The 10240-nt window shown below is 43.8% G+C and overlaps 1 pseudogene; it reads right to left on the reverse strand.

Annotated features, from left to right (window-relative positions):
• Positions 1-1222: 1222 nt before the first annotated feature.
• On the reverse strand, positions 1223-10155 carry LOC131502060 (mammalian ependymin-related protein 1-like; annotated as a pseudogene).
• Positions 10156-10240: the final 85 nt, after the last annotated feature.

The following is a 10240-nucleotide window of genomic DNA, read 5'->3' on the forward strand; positions in this document are numbered from 1 at the left end:
CATGTGCCAGGCACTTACTTGGTGCGGGTCATGTAAAAGTAAACAGAACGTGGTAACTGTACTCAAGGAGCTCACAGCCAGGCTAGTGGGCAATGGTGTCCAATAAGAAAGAAATTAACACACAGTCTAATCAGTATTGTGAGAACAGCCTGCTCAAGCTACAAGATGCACCCAATCCAGGTTCGGGAGCAGCTCTGCAAAGGTCAAGTGTGAGCTGACCTAGGAAGGATGCACAGGAGTTACATAGATAAAGAGGCAGTGAAACAATGTCCCAGGATGGCCCTGGTGAGGGAAAGCATAGTGCATTTAGTTAATCAAAGGAGTTCAAGTACAAGGGAATTCCAGTCCTGGACTTTGGAGACAACAGTCTCCGACTTCCAGTTCAATGCTATTTTTAGAATACTATCTGCCTTTCTAGGTCTCCTGACAAGTCTGTGATGATTAAGCACATATATCAACATTCTTGCATAGAAAAAAGGAAGCATACGTGGCTCATGCTTACCTACGTAGAGACATTAAGATTTTCAAACCCTCTTGTTTAAGATGTCTCTCTGAGGGGCGCCTGGGTGGCTCAGTCTGTTAAATGTCTGACTTTGGCTCAGGTCATGATGTCACAATTCGTGGGTTCAAGCCCTGCGTCGGGCTCTGTGCCAACAGCTCAGATCCTGGAGCCTGCTTCAGATCCTGTGTCTCCCTCTCTCTCTGCCCCTCCCCTGCTCATGTTCTCTCCTGTGTCTCAAAAATAAAATAAAAACATAAAATATTTAAATAAATAAACATTAAACAAATTTAATAAAATAAAATGTCTCTTTGAGGGGCACCTGGGTGGCTCTGTTGATTAAGCATCTGACTCTTGATTTCGGCTCAGGTCATGATGTCACAGTTCATGGGATGGAGCCCCGCATGGAGTTCTCTACTGATAGCACAGACAGAGCCTGCTTGGGATTCTCTCTCTCCCTCTCTCTGTCCCTCCCACATGTGCTCTCTCACTCTCAAAATAAATAAACATTTTTAAGTTTCTATTTGAGGAATAATTACTCTGTATTATAGCCTTTCATTTCCTCCCCAAACTTACATCAATCAGATCATGTCACAAAGCTCTTAAGTCTGGAAGAGATTTTTGAGGAATCACTTTGTCGGTGGCCAAGGGAGCAGGAGACAGGGCAGGGGAAACTGTCACCACCCTGGCACAGGCAATAAAGGGGCCGTTATCTGCAGAGAAATCAAAAATTAATAATAAAACTAAGATCATTCTGCATTTTATCATCACCACAGGACAGCAATTCAGCAATTCTCAGCAATGTCAGTAATGAGACCCTCCTCCCTGCCAAGGCAAACTGCTTGTGCTGATGCTCACCCCACGTGTGCCACCACACTTAGATACACCTGCACATGCAGAAAGCACAGCACCCACACAAACTATACAAACGTCTGCAATCTCCATCTTAGTTATCTCTTCTGTTCATATTACTACACATTCTCCATTCCACCCCATTCTGTATACGTAGCTTGAGTAGTCAAAATCATACATACAAAAAAAAACCCCACATCAATGTTTATCTTCCTTCAATTATGATATTTATCGCCAATGACGTTTCTCATTTCTCAAGTCTCAAATCCCTCTCAAGCTGGGGATGCCCAATGCTGCCACTTCTGCATTCATGGGCTTACCAGGTGCAGTTCACACTCATCCTCTCTGGCTGGGCCACCTGGCAGGTGCTCAGTGGGGTAAACACCCAGGGGTCTTTAATGCCCAGCTGCATGTTGAAAAACCGCATGCACAGCATCACAGTTTTGGTGAAGACTTTCTGGACAGGATAACCATTTTTAACTGCATAAATGCCAACCCAGATTTCATATGATGTAGCTGACTTTCTGTCAGACCACTTTTGGACCTTGATCTGCTCCTGGGGCCCCCTATGGAGAACTAGTCGTCAACTAGTCCTCAAAGGTGGCATTCTGAGGAATGTCTAGAGGGTTCCAGGGGTCCATCAGGGTGATCTTGGTGCACTGCTTGGTGGCTTATTCAATCTGAAACATCATTCCGTCCTTATAGAACAAAATTTTTCAAATAATCTCTTGCAGGGGATTAGCACCTTCTAATGGTTGATCCCATCATAGGAGAGCAGGGCATGGCTACTGTACCTGCTGCTCTGTCGTACAGAAACTAGTGGCCCTCCTACTGCTGTGGTGCCTGGCAAGGGTACAGGGTCCCTGGGGCACTGCTGGTTGCCACCTCCAGCACTACCACCCCCAGGCTACAGAGGCCACCCAGACCCAGAGGCCACCCAGCAGCTAGGCACCCAGGGCCGCCTGGGCCACGCTTCCTGCCTATTTTTAAAAGACAGCTTGCATAAATAAACTTAAAAGCGGGGGGAGGGGTGCCTGGGTGGCTCAGTTGGTTAAGCGTCCAGCTCTTGGTTTCGGCTCAGGTCATGATCTCATTTTGTGGTTTTGAGCCCCACATAAGGCTCCGCACTGACAGAGAGGAGTCTGCTTGGGATTCTCTCTCTCTCCCTCCTCTGCTCTCACTTGCGTGCTCTCTTGCTCTCTCTCTTAAAATAAATAAATAAACTTAAAAAAAAAAAAGACAGCTTGCCTTGGACCCAGATGTCATATGCCTGGAGATAGATGATTTATGAAAGGAAGAAAGGAAATAGAAATGAGGGAAAGAAGGAGAAAAGGAGGGAGGAAGGGAGGGAGAGTGGGTGGCAGGTGGGTAAATGAATGAATACGTACATAGATGAATGGATGGATAGATGGGTGGGTGGGTGAATGAATGGAAAGATGGACTGATATCCTCTGCCCCCGGAGAAACTCTTTCACATGTGTGTGCACAGACAGAGAAGTATGAGTTTGTAAATTGCAGGTGTGCTGTAACACAGAAAAGTCTGGAAACAACCCAAATGTCCATCAACAGATGAATGGTTAAACAAACCATGATACATCCATTCCATGGAATACTACTCAGACATAAAAGGGAATAAACTTATGAGGTCAGCACTAACCTAATGCCAAAACCAGACACAAACACAAGAAGACTATAGACCTGTATCTCTTATGAATATAGATGCAAAAATCTTCAACAAAATACTAGTAAATAGAATTCAGCAATATATAAGAAGGATTATACACCATAACCAAGTGGGATTGATCCAAGAAATGCAAGATTTGCTCAACATAAGAAAACCAATGTAACATACCATATTAATAAAGGACAAAAACCACATGATCTTCTCAACAGATACAGAAAAAGCATCTGACAAAATTCAATACCGTTTCATTTATAAAAGTACTCAACAAACTAGGAACAAATGAGAACTTCCTCAACCTGATAAAGTGAATATACAAAATGGGGTGCCTGGCTGGCTCAGTAGAGCATGCAACTCTTGATCTCAGGGTTGTGAGTTCAAGCCCCATGTTGGATATAGAGATTACTTAAAAAAAAAAAAAAACTACACTGAAATTTTTAAAAAGTGCATCTACAAAAAATCTATAGCTAATATCATACTTCATGATGAAAGACTGAAAACTTTCTCTTAAGAGATCAGGAACAAGACAAAGATGTCCCTTCTCACCACTTCTATTCAACAACATACTGGAGGTCCTAGTCAGGGCAATTAGGCAAGAAAAAGAAATAAAAAGCATCCAGATTGGGAAAAAAAAAAAGAAGTAAAACTATCAGTATTTGCAGGTGACATGATCTTATACAGAGAAAATCTTAAGGAACCCACAACAAAACCATTACATATATATGTGAGACTACGTTTTATGTATATATGAACCCAGCAAGGTTGCAGGATACTAGATCATACAAGATTTAATCATATTTCTATATACTTGCAACGAACAATCCAAAAATGAAGAAAACAATTCCATTTACAATAGCATAAAAAAGAATAAACTACTTAGTAATAAATTTAACAAAAGATGGGTAAGACTTGTATACTTAAAAACCATAAAACACTGTTGAAAGAAATTAAATAACACTGAGGTGCCTGGGTGGTTCAATCAGTTAAGTGACCAGCTTTGGCTCAGGTCGTGATCTCAGGGTTTGCGGATTCGAGCCCTACATTGGACTCTCTGCTGTCAGTGCGGAGCCTGCTTCAGATCCTCTCTCTCTGCCCCTCCCCTGCTTGCTCTCTCTCTCTCTCTCAAAAACAAATAAACATTAAAAAATTAAATAAGACTTAAATAAATGAAAATATATCATAAATTAATGGATTGGAGACTTTATAGCATTAATATGGCGATACTCACCAAACTGATCTACAGGTTTAGTGCCATTCATATCAGAATCCAAGCTTGTGACAAACTGATCCCAAAATTCATATGAAAATGGTATGGACCGAGAATGGCTACAACAATCTCGTAAAAGAAAAACACATTTGGAGGACTCACAGTTTCCGATTTAAAAACATACTACACGGCTGTAGTGATCAAGGTGATGTGGTACTGGCATAAAAACAGATAAATAAATGGGGCACCTGGGTTGCTCAGTTGGTTGAGCGTCCAACTCTTGGTTTTGGCTCAGGTCATGATCTCATGGTTTCATGGGTTTGAGCCCCGTGTCAGGCTCTGTGCTGGCAGCGTGGAGTCTGCTTGGGATTCTCTCTCTCCTTCTCTCTCTGCCCCTCCCCTACTCATGCTGTCTCAGTCTCTCTCAAAATAAATAAACTTAAAAAAAAAGATATATAAGTCAATGGAATAGAATTGAGAGTCCAGAAATAAACTCATACATTATGGGCAACTGATTTCTGACAAGCGTGCCTAGACAATTCAATGGGGAAAGAACAATCTTTTCCACAAATGGTGTTGGGACAACTGGATATCCACATGGAAAAGAATGAAACTGGACCTCTATTTCACACCATATATAAAAATTAACCAAAATAAAGAGGAGACGTGAATGTAAGAGCTAAAACTATAAAACTTTTAGAAGAAAACATGCATAAATCTTTGTGACCTTGGACTAGGCAATGGTTTCTTAGATATGACACCTAACACATAAGCAACCAAAGAAAAACTAGATAAATTGGACTTCATAAAAACTAAAAGCTTTTGCACTTCAAGGAGCAAAAGAAAGTAAAAGAGCAACCCAACAATTGGAGAAAATATTTTCAAATCACATATCTGATAAGGGACTAGCATCTAGAATATATAAAGAACTCATACTACTCGACAATAAAAAGATAACCCAATTAAAAATGGGCAAAGGATCTAAATAGATATTTCTCTATGGAAGACCTACAGATGTCCAACAAGTACATGAGAAGATGCTCAACATCATTAGTCATTAGGGACATCAAACCAAAAACACAATGAGATGTCACATCACACCAACTGGGATGACCAGAATCAAAAAGAGAAACAATATATGGGGTGCTTGGGTGGCTCAGTTGGTTAAGTGTCAAACTCTTGATTTGGGCTCAAGTCATGATCTTGCAGTTTGTAAGTTTGAGCCCCATAGTGCAGAGCCCACTTGGAATTCTCTCTCCCTCTCTCTCTGTTCCTCCCCCTGCTCTCTCTTTCTCTTTCTCTCAAAATAAATAAACTTAAAAAAAAGAGGGGGCACCTGCTCAGATAAGCATCTGGCTTTGGCTCAGGTCATGATCTCATGGTTCGTGAGTTCAAGTCCTGCATCAGGTGAGCTTGAGCTCCCCTTTGGGTGAGCTTGAGCCCCCCTTTGGGTGAGCTTGTTCTCTGCTTCAGGTGAGCTCATGCCCTGATTTGGGTGAGAATGAGCCCTGCTTTGGGTGAGCTTGAGCCTCACTTCAGGTGAGCCCCACTTCTCTCTCTTTCCCACTCTCTGCCCCTCGTGGGATTTTCTCTCTCTCTCTCTCTCTTTCTCTCTCTCCTCCTCGATCATTTGCACCCTCTCTCCAAAAAAAAATTAAAAATGTAAAAAAAGAGAAACAATACCAAGTTTTGGAGAAGATGTCGATAAATTAGAATCCTCATACAACTGCTGTGGAGAATCCTTCTGCAATTTCTCAAAAAGTTAAACACAGAACTGCCGTATGGCCCCACAACTCCATTCCTAGATATATACCCAAGAGAACTGAAAATATACGTCCACGTAAAAACTTTAACATGAATGTTTATAGCAGCATTATTCACGATCCCCAAAATTGTCAACTTATTAGACAAATGGACAAGCAAAATGTAGAATGTTCATACAATGAAATATTATTCAGCCATAAAAAGGAATGAAGTTTTGATCTATGCTACAACATGAATGAACCTTGGACACTTTATGCAAAGTGAAAGAAGTCAGTCACAAAAAGCCACATATTATATGATTCCATTCATATGAAAAGTCCAGTATAGGCAAATCTATGAGACAGAAAGTAGATTAGTGGTTTCCAGGGATTGAGGGGAGACAGACAATATTATGAGGAATGCCTGCTGATAGGTACAGGATTGTTTTGGGGATGATGAAAATGTTCTGGAAGTAGACAGTGGTAGTAGTTGTATAACCTTGTGACTGTACTAACCACTGAAATGCACCCTTTAAAAGGGTGACTTCTGGGGTACCTGGGTGGCTCAGTTGGTTGAGCGTCCAACTCTTGATTTCAGCTCAGGTCATGATCTCATGGTTCATGGCATCGAGCCCCACGTCAGGCTCCATGCTGACAGCACAGAGTCCGCTTGAGATTTCTCGCTCTCCTTCTATCTGCCTCTCCCCTGCTCACACGTACACATGCACTCTCTCTCTCAAAATAAATACTTAAAAATAAGTACATAAATAAGTAAAAGGGTGAATTTTGTGGTATGTGAATTACATCTCAATAAAAAAGAATTAACTATTAATACATACAACAATGTGGATGAATGTCACAAACATTAAGTAGAACAAAAGAAACATAACTATATGGTTCCATTTATATGAAGTTCAAAAACAAGCCGAAAACCCCACTATTGTATGCTGTTTATGGATACATACGTATGGAGTAATAGAATAAAAATATACATGAGGAAGATAAACACCAAACTCAAGGTAGTGGAAGGAGAAAGGAAAATAGAATTTGTGTAAGAACTTTAACTGTATCTGTAATAACATATTTCTTTTAAAAGTATCTGAAACAAATGAAGCAGAATACTAATGTCTGACAAGGGTGAATGGTTGTTAAAGTATCCTTTATACTTTTCTCTTAAAAAAATGAAACGGGCATCTGGGTGGCTTAGTTGGTTGAGTGTCTGACTTTGGCTCCGGTCATGATCTCGCATGTTCGTAAGTTTGAGCCCCACGTTAGGCTCTCTGATATCAGCGCAGAGCCCGCTTCAGATCTTTTGTCTCTCTCTCTGTCTCTCCCCAGCTTGCACGTGCTCTCTCAAAAAACAAACATTTTTGAAAAATGAAAAAAAAAACCAACAGTTCGGTTCTGAGACAAACATTTGACTCCTCAGCCAGGCTTTGATGTTTCCTCTCTGCACTACTGACACCAAGGAGACTTAGGTTCTGCCCCTGCCCTGGTGGATTCCAGTCTGGAAGAGGCACAAATAGTCCACATGCTATGGGCACAGAGAAAGCTCTAGAAGATGCCAGGAAGAAGGGAATCAGTCAAGGAAGCCTTTTAGGAAGAGAGGATGTTGGAGCTGAGTCTTAAATGGAGGCCTGACAGAGAGGACGCTTGGCCTGGACACCCCACCCCCACCCCCACCCTTGTGGGTCTCTCCCAAAGCCTGGCCTGGCCCTGCCGATTCCCTTATCTGCCCACTCCCAGCTGCCTCCCTGCTGGCTGAACTGTCGCCCACAGACTTCTGGGCCTGTGCCCCCTCCACGGGGATGGGGGAGGGAATGGGGTGAAGCTTGGCCTCAGAGCCTCAGGGTTTCTGGCTCTTGATGGAGGCAGGGCTCTGAGGCCCCCACTCCCCACACTTTACTTCCCTTCCTAAGCCCTTTCTCTGCTCCAGTTATGAAGAAATAGGCTGCGTCCAGTGGCCAAACTCTTGTCTGAGATGTGCCTCCAGCCTGTCCTTCCTGAGGAGGACAGATTTCCCTACCTTGCTCCCAATACTGCAACTGCTGTTTCTAATGAAAATAACAATGAGAAGAATTACCATTACAGAGTTTGTCACTTATGGTGTGCCAGGCAGGACCTGTGTTGAGTGGCCCCTCGACAACATTCGCTGTGGGTTCTATGATTGTACCCATTATCCAGGCAAAGAAACTGAGGCTTAGAGGGTGGCCAGCCCAGGAGTCACACAGCAAATCAGTGTCAGAGTTGAGACAAGAACACAGGGCCTCAGACAAACATCTTCATTCTCTGAGCCTACTCCCAATCTGGAAGATGCGGGCAATTGTATGCACTTATACCACCAGGACCTGGTGAGAATGGGATAAAATTAGGCATGGAGAGCATTTCGCACAGTGCCTGGGGAGGCTCAGCCAACAATACTGCTGTTGTTATTACTGTATTAGTGCTAAAAGAAGTATTTGTATCAGAATTAGTATTCGTATGGCTGTGGCTAGAATAGGAATAATAATTATTAGATTTAAAATTGGTATTACTACCACTATTAAGATTAGCATTAGTGCTAACATCAATATCAGAATTAGGATTAAATATCAATCAATTAAAATTGATATTGGTGTTGCATATTATCAGCATTCTTACTAGAATTAGTAGTGCTAGTAAAAAAAAGGTTCAAGTACTATCCCTTGTATACAGTAGGCACTCAGTAAATAAATAAGAATACCTAACATTTATTGAGATTTCAGATTCAAGTGAGTTAAAATCACTTAATGGATTAAATCTCATGTAGCTGTCCCAATCACCATATGGAGTAGCCACTATTATTACCCCATCTCTACAGATGAGGAACTGAGGTCCAGAGGGGCCAGTAACTCGTCCAAGGCCACATGGCCAGTCAGTGGTTAGGGCAGTCTATAAATGAGGGCAAGTTGGCTCCAGAGTGGAAGTCCTGAAAGCATTGCCACTTAAGTCCCAGGGGTCTTCATATCCCTTCTTACTCATGAAGGCTCAGGACAGGACGTGGCACACAGTGGGAGCTCAATAAATGCAAAGTCATAGCCCTGCTCTCTTTCCTCCTCTAACCTCCAATTTTGCTTATAAGGACAATGAAGCCCGTGGAGGCAGGATGGGGATGGCAAGCTCCTTGTGGGGTAGCCAGTGGGTGAGCAGGCCCCACGGGCCCAGGGATGCATCACTGCCCTGTGCCCTTGGCAGGTCTCAGTCTCCCCATCTGTAGAATGGATGGTCAGGAGAGTGCTCTGTCCTGTGGAGTCCTGGGGCCACAACTGGGTAGTCTCACCCCTGCTCTATGGGGTAAATTGGACACAACTTACCCAAGCTGTGGGTCCCAAGTTGGACACCTACTGTGTGCATGTGCATCCATTGATTTTACATGGAGAAAGTGCTCAGAACAGGACTGGTCTGGGGTCTATGTCAGCATGAGAAACTGGTTGTTGTCACTGTTGTTACTATTTGGGGGAGGGAGGAAGGGCAGAAAGATAGGGACTGAGGTGCAGAAGTTCCGGAGGTCCCTCTCAGCAAGTTGAGGGTAGAGCCACAGATCACAGGGGTCACGTCAACCCTGTCCCACCCACACCAGCACCACCTGCCCAGGGTATACCCCAGCCTGACACCTGGGGTCTCATGGACTTCCTCTCAGACTCTGTGCATACCTCTCTGTCTCCCTCTCTACAACATCATCTTTGTCTCCCTTCTCAGATTCTCCACCTGTGTCCTTGGCCTCTGTTGCTTTCAGGCCATATCTTTTGCCTTCTGTCCTTCTCTATGTCTCCTTCTCTTTGCGTCTCCCTCGCTGTTTTGGCTCTCTTGGTGTCTCTCTCTCTCCTCTCTGTCTTGCCTTTCTTTCTGTGCCCCTCTCTGCCTCCTTCCAGCTGTGTCACTTTTTCTTCCCATTTCCATCTCTTTCTGTCTCTCTCTGTCTCTTGCTCTCTGCCCCTCTCCCTTCTCTATCCCTTCAGTTCTTCCCTTCCCCCACCCTATCCCACTCCTCAAGAACCTGCAGAGAAACCAACCCTGGGTCCCACTTGTTTCCCGCCTCCAAAGCAGCATGGCGGGCAATAAGTTGAGGCCACTGTCCCTGGGTGGCCCCCCGAGCCCCGCCCCCCATCCCAAGACAGCCTGTTACCGCGGAGCCAACAGCCACAGTCTCCTCCATCTGATAAGGCTTATCTGCTGCCCCAGGGCAGGCCGGAGCTGGCGTAAGCCCCAGTGGGGCACTGAGTGTGCCCCTGCCTCCTGCC

This window comes from Neofelis nebulosa, chromosome X (genome assembly GCF_028018385.1).
Source record: "Neofelis nebulosa isolate mNeoNeb1 chromosome X, mNeoNeb1.pri, whole genome shotgun sequence".
Classification (NCBI taxonomy): domain Eukaryota; kingdom Metazoa; phylum Chordata; class Mammalia; order Carnivora; family Felidae; genus Neofelis; species Neofelis nebulosa.